Consider the following 12,484-nt stretch of genomic DNA (forward strand, 5'->3'; position numbering starts at 1 on the left):
TGTAGTTCCCCAGAGTCTAAATTTGTTTATGTTACTTGCAACACTCACTTCCCATGACAACCAAGGCAACCAAGGAGAAGTGGAGCACAGATGCAATCGTGTACACTTGTGTTTCTTGAGCATACAGACACTTCTTACAAAATGGAGATCAAGGCCAGTTTCCTGCAGATGACTAACTTGGAACTCCAGCTGTGCCAGCCGTGGCAGAGCTGTGATTGCTTCACTGAGTAGGCACCCAGCGCTCAAGCTGAGGCGAGCTGTTTCGTAGACAGCCTCTGATCATTTATCCTGGCTTCCCTCCCAGTTGGCTCTGTCTGGTGGAGCAATAGAATCATTTCCATTCTTTCTCAGACTGTTCCATTTTCTCTTGGCTGCTTTCCTCCTCCCAGGGGGATTGTTTTCTCAACTGTCAAAGAGTAATGCTTAAACATTAAAAACAAGACCTCACACTCATGTGAATCAAATAGATAGCACCTCCGCCTGCTCTTAATGTCTCTGTGTCGTGTCATCTGCCCCATTCATATCCTGTAGTGGGAGGGGGCAGCTCAAAATTAATATTTTAACATCATATGGGAATGATGCCTCATTTTTTCCTTCATGTCAAAGAGCATTGTTATTCTTTCATTTAGTATAAGACTTTCATGATCTGAATATTCCTAAGTCTGTCTAAAGCATCCTTAAAATACCCATGTCTTAGATCCCCAGGTTCCTGTTTTTCATAAGCTTCCATTTCCCTCCCAAATAATTCTCAGAATTTATCTTCTAGGTAATCAACCTGGAGGAAGAATTTCTTTGGTCTTAATATTCTCATCAGTAGACGCAACAGCTATGATGCTTAATTGCAAACATTATCAGTACCTCTAGCCAGTAGCTTTGGTAAATCTGCCAAAAATGGGCCACAGAAATAAAAGAACCACATATGCTAGAGAATATATCATCAGGTGATTTGGGAAGTGAAAGATTGCCAAGATCCCTTCTAATTTTTCAGTAAGTCCCTGGAAAATAGCAGGCATAACTAAATGAATTAGGAGAATGAGGGGATTTTCTTGTTTGATTGGTTGGTTTTTGCCTCCCCTGGAATATAACAACAGAGAAGACTTCAATTTGCTTAATAGCATTTGCATTCTTCTAGGGTTTCCTCCTTTTACTGCATAAGGGCACCACCTCATAGCAGCTGTATTTCAAACTATTCATAGTGGTCATATGAGAGCCCATATTATCTTTTTATTCCTTTACGTTATAATAATAATAGTAGCTCTCCCTTATATAGCACATACCATAAGCCAGGCACTAGAGCACCTGAGTGGCTCAGTCGATTGAGTGTGTGACTCTTAATTTCAGCTCAGGTCATGATCCCAGGGCCATGGGTTTGAGCCCCGTGTCAGGCTCCATGCTAAGTGTGGAGCCTGCCTAAGATTGATTCTCTCTCTCTCTCTCTGTCTCCCCCTTTGCCCTCCCCCGCTCATACTAAGACAAAAAAAAAAAAAATAATAAGTCAGGCACTGTTTTAAGTGCTTTACATACGTTTGTTGAATCCTTCCAACAACCCCATGTAGGAGGTACTATTCTTACCCACATTTACAGATGAGGAAACTAAGGCATAAGTAACTTCTCAGGGTCACACAACTAATGAATGATGGAGCTGTGATTCAAACAAATCCAAGCAGCCTATGTCCAGCACCCCTGTGGGTGTGTTTAATTTTACAGTAAAACTTACTTTTTTCCCATTCATTGTAGTTGTAAGGATTTCAATATACATATAGGTTTGTGTAACAACCACCATAATCAGGAAACAGAGCAGTCCCATCTGATAGCACCCAGGTTTCTAACCACTACACAATACTTCCTCTTTATATGGGAACCCATCACAAGTCTAAAGGAGAGAATTTTCAACCTCAGGTGGGAAACATGTTATCTCAGAAAAGAAAGGTAACCCACTTTGAAGACCTGCAAAGGTAATGACAGTTTCCGTGGAAACTCTGTAACTGCCACGTAATTCTTTTGAACATCCTTTGAATCCAGCTATACACAGTTCTGTGAGGAAAAACTATTTCTCAGGGCTAGGGTAGTGAGTGAGTGAGTGAGTGAGTGAGTGAGTGAAAGAGTGAGAGAGTGAGAGAGTGAGAGAGTGAGAGAGTGAGAGAGAGAGAGATGTGCTATACTCTTGCTGTCTTACTTCAGCAATGCTGAACAACCTCAAGTGTCCCAGTGTGATTTCCATGCTCCATGCTCTCTTACCATCTCGGATAGCTTTAAATCAACTGTGCTTTCATGGCTGGCTGGGAATCTTTTCACATTGCTAGTGAGCTTTGCCAAGTACCACGGACAGATCACAGCATGAATGGAGATCCTGACCTACAGTTCTGATTAAGAAAATAGTACATTAAATACACAGGAAATCTGGAATGCAAACATTCAAAGAATTATACCACTAAACTATCACAGAAAAGAAACTGATTTTTACTTCTGACTCTAATAGGAACATAGAATTAGAAGAACTGGTGTTCTCTATTCACAAATCAAACAGCTTCAAAAACCAAATTGATTTGGTCCTGAACTTGTTTAAATGGACTTGCCTTTTCTACTTGTATAGCACTCATCCTATTTCCTGTTCATTTTTACATCTTACTTTCACTATATTGGGATCCTGGTTGCCCAACTAAAAACTTTCTATTCTCTTGTTTTTCTCAGCACTTAACATCTGGCCTAAAAAACCTTTTTTCTTGTCTTTGACTTTAAATTCCATGGTTAAATACTTAACAGGAAGGACGATTAGAGAAATGGGGACTACTTGTCTCTAAAATGCCAGGTAAAAGATGTCTTTTAGTGGAACACTAGCTGAAGAAAAATCTCTTTTTCACTGGACAAATAAAGCTATTATATAAAGCTAATTATGAGAAATGTGAACATTTTCAGCATGGGAACTTGGATGAGACTGTTTAACAAAGGAAAACAACACCTAATAGACCCATCTACCCACTCACTCTCCCATTAGGCATGGGTTAAGTCACTTCCAGGTACAATGAACATTTGTTCATTGGAAGTGCTTTTTTATTAACTAGATTGAGGGCATTATTAGGTTTGTATCCATATCTATTGCTGGGTAACAAACTAAGTGACAACCCAAAATTCAGTGACTTACACAAGCACTTATTTGCTCCCATTCCTTAGTTTGGCAGTGTCATCTAGGCTCAGCTCAGTGGTTTTTCTGCTCCATACGAGCCTGCACTTGCAGAACTCACGCTACATCTGCAGCTTCAGCTGAGATGATTGTAACAACTGGGAAATCTGGGCCTTTTTCCAGTGGTCACTCGCTCTACCTAGCATCTCATCCTCAAGTAGGCTGGTTCAACCTTGTTCACAAAGTGACCATGTTTAGAAAGCACAAAAGAAGCTGCAAGGCCTCCAGAGGCTGAAGCTCATAAGTTACACAATGTCACTCTGCTGCAATTCTATTGGTGAAAGCAAGTCACAATGGCAGCACAGAGTCAAGCTGATCAGAAGGGCTACAAAGAATCTGTGGCCTGGGACGCCTGGGTGGCTCAGTCGGTTAAGTATCCAAATCTTTGATTTTGACTCAGGTAATCATCTCACAGTCTTGGGATGGAGCCCCCCAGCCAGGCTGTGCACTGACAGCATGGAGCCTGCTTGGGATTCTCTCTCTCTCCCTCTCTCTGCTCCTCCCCCACTCACAGTCTCTCTCAAAATAAAGCTTAAAAAAAAAAAAAAAAGACTGTGGCCATTTTTTTAAATGTTTACTTATTTTTGAGAGAGAGAGAAAGAGCATGGGGGGGGAGGGGGCGGGGAGGAGCAGAGAGAGAGGGAGACACAGAATCTGAAGCAGGCTCCAGGCTCTGAGCTGTCAGCACAGAGCCCGATGAGGGGTTCGAACCCACCAGCTGGGAGATCATGACCTGAGCCGAAGTCGGACAATTAACCAACTGAGCCACCCTGGCGCCTCAATTTTTATTCACCACAAATATTCATCATGTTGACCACCTTGAGGAAAATGCAGTGTGACATGCTATCTAACGACCTGATGAAGAGAATCCACTGTAAATCTGCAAAATAAGAAATTTCATACTAATTTAAATTTACTTCAGGAGTCAGATACATATAGCAGCTATGTGACTGAGGAAAGGAGAGAGGAAAAGGCTATGGAATGTAGATTTCATCATAAATCTTTTAGCAATAGTGTTTTTAACTGTGCATGTGTTACTTTCATACATTTAAAGTGAAAAAAAAAAATCCATTCAGATTCAAATCTAGCCTATCTCCACCCCCATGGAGCACTTACCATACCAGAAAGCTATCTCAGGAAGTCAGCTATTTACAAAGTCTCTGTGGTGGGAAAGGCAATGAGAATACAGAAGTGAAGGACCTTTAGATCTCAAAACAGTATCCTGCTGCTCCCCAGGAAGGAAAAAAGAGGTTTCAGGCAGAACCCAAGCTGAGGATCCTGAGACCCTAGCTTCTTTTCCTGGCTCCACAACCAGGGTGAGGGGTGGAGTGACATGGGGTTGGAACCTCTTTTTAACCCCTGGCCACCTACCAGCATTTCTCCATCTCTGCCCCTCCCCTTTACAGTCCTGGGGGAACACACTGGGCCCTGGCTTAGACTGGAGCAGGGAATGGGAAGCACAAGGAATCATATAGGTGGTCCCACTTGCTCCTAAAACAGTCTTTGAATCAATGTTTTACTAGAAATGTATACTAGGGTATCTAGAAATTTGATAAAAGTATTAGTTTAATTTCTATCCCACTAGAGCCCCCCACCTTACCCAGGAACTCTTGAGGTAGAGTAATTGCCAGGGCAGAATTTGGGCTTTTTTAGCTCCCTGGCTTCAATCCCGTCAAACCGTAAAACCTCTCAACTTGAAAACTCTAACCAGATGTGCAAAAAACAAACAAACAAAAAAGGCACCTCTCTTCTAAATATCCAGTGTTCTCCAAGGGGAAAAGGAGGCAGACCCTACTACACGTCTCAGCCTTGGAGGGTGGTGGAAGGAAGTACAATGGGATTACGTTCAACAAAAAGCAGCACAGGTTAAAAATGGTTGCCACCCAAAAGAAACAGTTTGAGCTATGCCCACCAGTTAATGTGAAAATGATCATCAAAGTGAAAAAATTAGGTAAGAGGGGTGCTTATGTGGCTCAGTTGGTTAAACATCCGACTTTGGCTCGGGTCGTGATCTCTGGGTTCATGGGTCAAGCCCCACATCAGGCTCTGTGCTGACAGCTGGGAGCCTGGAGCTGCTTTGGATTCTGTGTGCGTGTGTGTCTCTGCCCATCCCCTGCTCACGTTTGTTCTCTCTCTCTCAAAAATAAACATTAAAAAAAAAAATTAGGTAAGAAGTTATACCATGAAAGATTCTTTAAGAGAGAGGAGAGAGAATCCCAAGCTGGCCCCACACCATCAGCCCAATGCAGGGCTCAAACTCACAAACTGTGAGATCATGACCTGGGCAGAATCCAAGAGTCTGATGCTCAACAACTGAGCCACCCAGGCGCCCCAAGATTCTTAAAGCTGTATTGTGTATTTACAGAATTGTAAACAGTCTGAAGAGGACACTTAATTGATATTTACTCAAAGTGATCAAATTTTCTGGCAGGATTGGGGATCTGCAAAGGTCTCAAGACAGATCATCTACAACTTTTCAGGCTCTGCTACGGAGCACATTTCCCATGTGTGTGAGCACAGCCCAGGGGATCTCAAGGGTCCTTTCCTCTGGAGTTCATGGACTTGAAACAAAGGCCCTGAAATAGCACCCTCTGTCTTAACCTGCATGGGGTGGACTGACCTGGGCCTGCTTGCCAGTAAGCCAACTGCTGATCACAGACAGTACTCCAGCCAGTGTTTGTGCAGAATTCAGCAGTCTTTGCGTGCATTTACGTATGTGCGTGCTCACACTGAAAAACACCAAAAAGGCAGAAGACGAGGAGAGAAATGCCTATTACTATTACTGCTATCAGTATTATTTCTGTGACTGTTCAACAAGAAATGAGACATGTGGGAGGACAGCAGAAAGAGAAGCTTTTTTTTTTAATTTAAAAAATTAAGTGAAAACATAGAAACCCATGTCAGGGACATCTGTCACTCTCCTTCCTCCCTGTTGTGGAGGGTGGATAGCCTATGACTGTCTCCACCACTCCCAATCAATTCTGGGAGACTAGGAGACATGCACCTCCTGCCAAGTCTTCAAATTGTGATTTTAATCAATGGATCAGATGGGACAAAGAATCCGGGCCTATAATACAGCAGGCTCACAGAGCCCAAGAACCAAGGGCATTTTCAAATAAATCCAGCTCTTTCCACATTAAATTATGACATTCTTATACTTGCAAATAGCTATGCACATAATGAATACAGTGGCTTATCTAATAATGCCAGCTTAAATATAAAAACATAGCAAAAATGCCAGCTTCTGCTCTCAGAACTAGGCTTAAGAAGGATCAGGGCAAAATGGTTTTATCCTGGTTTATTTCGAAAAGGTGAAATTAATCTGACTACTGCTGGTAAGCTTCTCATATGGTCTTTAGTGAATATAAACTGGTTAGAAGTTATGATAGAGGAAAGCCTATTTAAAGAGTGTCCTTTTGGGACACCTGGGTGGCTCTGTCAGTTGAGCATCCAACTCTTGATCTCAGCTCTGGTCTTGATCTCAGGGCTCTGAGTCCAGGCCTCACACTGGGCTCCACACTGGGCATGAAGCATACTTCAAAATAAAGTGCCCTTATCATGTTAATAGAACATTATAATTGAGGACATTCAGATTAGATGGAAATCCTTTTGATCCCCATTCCTAATTTCTCCTTTTATAACATCCATTTTCCCCACATAATATTCTTCATTTAATAAAGGCAATGTGGCACAGACCTGCCACTTCCTACTGTGACATCTAGCAATTCACTTGTCTGTAGGATGCAATGTGGGAATTAGCCACCTACTTCTCAGTGATGAGGAGGGGATTCAGTTAATGTGATGTGCTTAGAATACTGCTTGGTACTTACAAGTACTTCTACTCCTAGATGCTAATGCAGGATCTCCAGCCTGCGCTGTTTCCCAACGACATGAGTGTCTCCAAGGTTGTCTCACATGGATCATGGGTCATATCTACTTTTACACAAAATCAGCCATTTTATTTCTAACAACAGCTTCCTTTAATGGAATTTTATACTTCCGTGCACAGGGCACAACAGCAAGTCATCGGAAAGATCTTTGTTTCAAGCCAGTAAGATTCTCCCCACACTAGTATAGTAGACATGACCCAGCTAGTTAGATCTATGCTCAAATAGGGACCTCCTTAAATTATTGTAATACCTTACTATATCATCATGTGGATAATTCATTCATCCCAGTAATGTTAGCTGAGTGTGAGGTACTATTACCCACATCTATGCTGAACATTAAATATTGGACATGTTACTCATCATTCTGTTATTTTAAGCAACACGAAAATAAACATTCCAAATATATACATCCTCTGTGTAAAAAAAAAAACCCAAAAAACCTTTAACATAAAAAGTGCAAGACTTGATTAGTATTAGAAAACCTGAAAGAAGTTCTATCTTACGAACACAAGCATAGGGGCACCTGGGTGGCTCAGTTGGTTAAGCATACCACCAGCTCAGGGCATGATCTAGCGGTCTGTGAGTTCAAGTCCCAAGTCAGGCTCTGTGCTGACAGCTCAGAGCCTGGAGCCTGCTTCAGATTGTGTCTCCCGCTCTCTCTGCCCCTCCCCCCAACTCATTGTCTCTCAAAAATGAATAAATGTTAAAGAAATTTTTTTTAAAGAACACAAGCATAAACCAATGTAATTTTTAAGACTGTAAGAAATTATGAGTTCTCTGAACCTCACTTTATATGGTTTCCACTCTCAGAATACCTCCAGATTGTCAACCAATTTTGGCAATAAGGAGGCCAGAGAATAGGCATTAAAGTGATAAAAACCTGACACATCCACCCTTTGGAACATTATGCAATAGTTACAAAGAATGAGGAAGATGCTTAACTACTGACAAAGATCTCCAAATTCTGCAAATTGCAAAATCAATAATTCAATTTATGTCAAAGCATAGAAACAAAACATCTTAATATGTATACAGAAAGAGGTAAAAAGTTAACAGTAAACCATTGACAGTAGTTAACTCTAGAAAGAGTAAGGTTTATAAGAGCTATTCAAGATGGATTTACTTATTTGAATTTTGAGAATTTACATACGTATTGTGATTTTTAAAGAAATTTTATCTTTCTGTGCTTCAGAATTTATTTCCAATGTTTGAGAGAGAGAGAGAGAGAGAGAGCGTGCGCGCACGCACAAGCAGGGGAGAGGAGAGGGAGAGAATCCCAAGCAGGCTGTGCTGTCAGCACAAAGCCCAACGTGGGGCTCGATCCCATGAACTTTGAGATCATGACCTGAGCTGAAATTAAGAGTCAGACATTTAACTGACTGAACCACCCAGGCGCCCCTGCATTATGTGATTTTTTTTATGTTTCTTTTGAGAGCCATAGAGAGTGCAAGCAGGGAAGGGGCAGAAAAAGAAGGGGACAGAGGATCTCAAGTGGGCTTTGTGCTGACAGCAGAAAGCCCAATGCAGGGCTTGAACTCACAAACTGTGAGATCACGACATAAGCTATAGTTAGGTGCTTAACCAATTGAGCCACCCAGGGTCCCCTGCATTATGTGATTTTAAAAAAGCAATTAGGGCACACACATGAAGAAATAAAAGGTGTATGTAGCATTTCAAAAATCAGTGTAGAATTAGGACATGATTCTCTGAAATTGCCCCTTCTGGTGACAGAATCTTGACCACAGGTAAATTTCCACCTGCAGTTTATCCCTTAAGACATCCCAGCAAGCTTTCATAATTTTACAATACTGTTAGGACTTATGCAGAGAGAAATCTGGTATGTTTCAAAGTATTTGGTCATAAATAAGAATCCTCAATGTATTAACAGAATGTAACTTAGCCTTATTAAAGGAGTCAGAAAGAGCAACCCCCCACTGGCTGAATTGAGGTAAAATGCATGAAACAAGAACTGGAGTCTATGGGAAGAAAAAGCCCCTCTTGACAGACCCTGTACCAGCAAACAGGAGGGTATAACTGATTCAAGCAAAAATAATTATATGCTAGGGGCACCTGGGTGGTTCAGTTCTCAGCTGGTTAAGCTTTCCACTCTTGATATTGGCTCAGGTTATGATCTCATGGTTTGTGAGGTGGAGCCTGTTTGGGATTCTCTTTCCCTCCCTCTCTCTCTGCCCCTCCACCGCTCATGCTCTCTCTCAAAAATAAACTGTAAAGGGGCGCCTGGGTGGCTCAGTCGGTTAAGCATCCGACTTCGGCTCAGGTCACGATTTCGCGGTATGTGAGTTTGAGCCCCGCGTCGGGCTCTGTGCTGACAGCTCAGAGCCTGGAGCCTGTTTCAGATTCTGTGTCTCCCTCTCTCTCTGACCCTCCCCCATTCATGCTCTGTCTCTGTCTCAAAAATAAATAAACGTTAAAAAAAATAATAATTAAAAAAATAATAAACTGTAAAAAAAAATTAATTATATGCTAAAATCATTGGGTTTGTTGAAAGTTCAGATAGTTTCAATATATCCTCCCACAGAATATTATACAGGGAAAAAATAACTTTACAATGGAGAAATCTGGTGGACAACACCTTAACTAAGAGTGAACACCAATAATGGGTTAAACTGACATGATGTGTGCCTTCTGGTACAATGCACCAGTATTTAGTATTCCTTCCAAAATGCATAACCTGAATTGAGGCATGAGGAAACAACTAGAATAATCTAAATTAACATTTTTTAAACAGCTGGCATGAACTTTTCAAACTCTTACTGTTGTGAAGAACAGGCTAGAGGACTGTTCCAAATTAAGAGGAAACTGAAGAAATGAGACAACAAATGCAATGGGTGATAGAACAGGGGGATTGTTAAAGGTTAGTAGTTAAGACATTTGGCACAATTTGAATATAGATTGTAATATAAATACTATACCAATCTTAAAAGTTTTGAATTTGATAACTATATAATGTGGTTGTGCAAGAGAATGCCCTATCCCTAGGAGACACAAACTGAATTTTCAGAGATAAAGGGGGTATGCCACTTAATTTCTGGTGGTTCAGCAAATCATACATACATAATATACAGAAAGCAAATGTGAGTGAATCTACATGAAAGGTACACAAAATTTCAAGGTAACATTTTTTGCAACTTCTCTGTAAGTTTGAACCTTTCTTAAAATCAAGTTTCTTAATAAAAACTCTTTCTCAAGATTTGCTATTTCCTGCTACTTGGATTGACTCTCTTTGCATCCAGAAAAATACCTTTGCCTATAAATGAAGAGATTTCTGCATTATCAGAATTTTAAAATTACAGTAAAACTACCATCGTATATCAATTAGCTGAAATCAAGGAAAAACACTCACCACACACAATTCTCGGCCTGGGCAACCATTTACCCTACTAAGGACCAGGACCTATTTTAGCCGCTTAAATAAAGCAATGAATATAAAAGCATTTGGAAAAAAAATAAAAGCATTCTGACTCTTAAGATATTACAATATAGTTTAATACAAAAGCCCACGTACTACTTTAACATTAAAAGCTCAGTTTTGCAAGATAAGCAAGTGAACTGTACAACTTAATCATGCCCAAATAGAGGAAGGACTTTATATATTTAAGGATACTTACTTGGCTTTTCATGTAGCTAAAAGAGGCCCTAATAAAAGCACCAGCGTAAACGCTTCATAAGCATTTAACACTCAAAGCCACTCTTTGGATAGTAATTCCATATATCCCCTTTTATAGATGAAGAAATTAGGTCAGTAAAGTTAAAATGGTTTGCCCATTTATAGTGCTTAGGAAGAGAGGCCCATTGTGAACCCAGCTCTATCTCAAAGGCTGACAGAGTACTTGATACAGTGAGCATCAAAATCCTTTGAAAAGGCAATTTCTTAACACTGAAACTTTCCCTTATTACCAAACACTAGCACATTGTTCTTAGCACCTTCACCAATCTGCCTTTATGGAGCTGAGGAGAGTGCTGTGAAGTACCCTGGCTGGAAGCTCATACTTCTACACTGTAACTACCTACAAATGAGTCAAGCCCTGAGAACTTGGGGAGAAAAAAAGATGGCCAACTGGTTAAGTGTAAATGTAGCACATATGTAGACATCCTAACAAGGGTAAGCCTCTGGAAAAGAGGTAGAAAGGGACTGGAGAAAGACACTTGTAACCACTCTTTCACTCATTAAAGATAACAAACCAAGTCAGACATCAATAGCATTTATATTCAAGATAAATTCCCCACATATCCTTGGTTGGGCAAACTTTCAGGCTCCTTGTTCTTGATTCTACCATGCCAATAAAATAAATCTTGCAAATTCATTTTGCTTTTTTGCTGATAGGAGTCTTGCAAAAGAAGTCAGAAGGTGAATCTCTCATCAGTATGAAACATCCCATTCTTTAGGACTCAATACACTCCGGGTCACTTGCTGTATCAGGACAGAATGCAATCCAGTTGTTTTGATGTTCTGCACAGTTTTCTCCATCACCCTCTCCCCCTTTTTTTCCACCTCAACAAAAACACATTAAAAACACATGTTTTTCCATTAACAAAAAAAGCAGACTCTTATTAAGAACATGGCTTATCACTTTCCCTTGAGTTTCATTTTCTTCTCAGAACTCTGCTAAACACAGTAAAATTCTTAAAATGGTACCCTGGCTGTCAACACTCAGTGTAATTCAACTTATTTTCCCTTCAATGCATCTTTTTAATTATGAGTCAAAACGTACTAACACCAGGCCTGCTACTACTGAGAAAGGATATTTATGTTAAAACTGTTAAGGGTTGGTAAGTAATTATTATGTAAAACCTACTATGAATTGTCTTTAGGTTGTTTCTTCCTGATGACCATCTCTGAGAAAGCACCATTTAGAAAAGATATTCTTTGGACTACTACCCACTGGATTGTTACCCCAAACAGACTGCCATGACCTTTCTACCTACCACGGGCTATCAGACCTATAGTTTTGGAATTAATATACTTGCAATTACAGCAAAACAAATTTGGTTCTTCAATACTTGATGTACCAATAATGAACAAAGGCATAAAATGCTTTTTAAAACTTTATTTCAACATAACTATGCTTACAGAAATACACTCATATTGGTTAATAGAATGCAATTTAAGTTTAACTTATCCTACACAATTTGGACCAAAAACTTGGTACATGGTTTAAGCATTAAAAAAAAAAAAAAAAGATTTGCAATCTGGTTTATTTTTCATCTATCATAAATGTATATAAAAGATCCTCCCATCAAATGCTGCTAAAGCAGGCAGCAAGAACCTTGAGAAATTAACCTTTGGTTTGTCTCGGAAAAATAACACGTATTGCACTGTAAAAGTTTATAAAATTGGTGCAACAAAACATTGTTGTAATGTTTCAATGCCAGTTTAAAACGATCAATTAAC

The 12,484-nt window shown here is 40.2% G+C and overlaps 1 protein-coding gene across 5 annotated transcripts in view; it reads right to left on the minus strand.

Moving 5' to 3' along the window:
* Nucleotides 1–12,484, minus strand: part of REST (RE1 silencing transcription factor) — a 103,065-nt gene that overhangs the window by 7,906 nt on the left and 82,675 nt on the right. The window contains exons 5-7 of one of the 5 annotated variants that reach the window (XR_006216994.1): nt 5,802–5,910; nt 2,239–2,363; nt 49–406 (exon numbers count right to left, since the gene is read on the minus strand). The gene's annotated coding sequence lies outside the window, so the exon portion shown is untranslated. Of the gene's footprint in view, nt 1–48; nt 407–2,238; nt 2,364–5,801; nt 5,911–11,278; nt 11,585–12,484 lie in introns of those variants that run through there. The other 4 variants (XR_006216996.1, XR_006216995.1, XR_006216998.1 and 1 more) reach the window with 4 other exon arrangements.

The sequence above is a fragment of the Panthera tigris genome, chromosome B1 (assembly GCF_018350195.1).
Source record: "Panthera tigris isolate Pti1 chromosome B1, P.tigris_Pti1_mat1.1, whole genome shotgun sequence".
Classification (NCBI taxonomy): domain Eukaryota; kingdom Metazoa; phylum Chordata; class Mammalia; order Carnivora; family Felidae; genus Panthera; species Panthera tigris.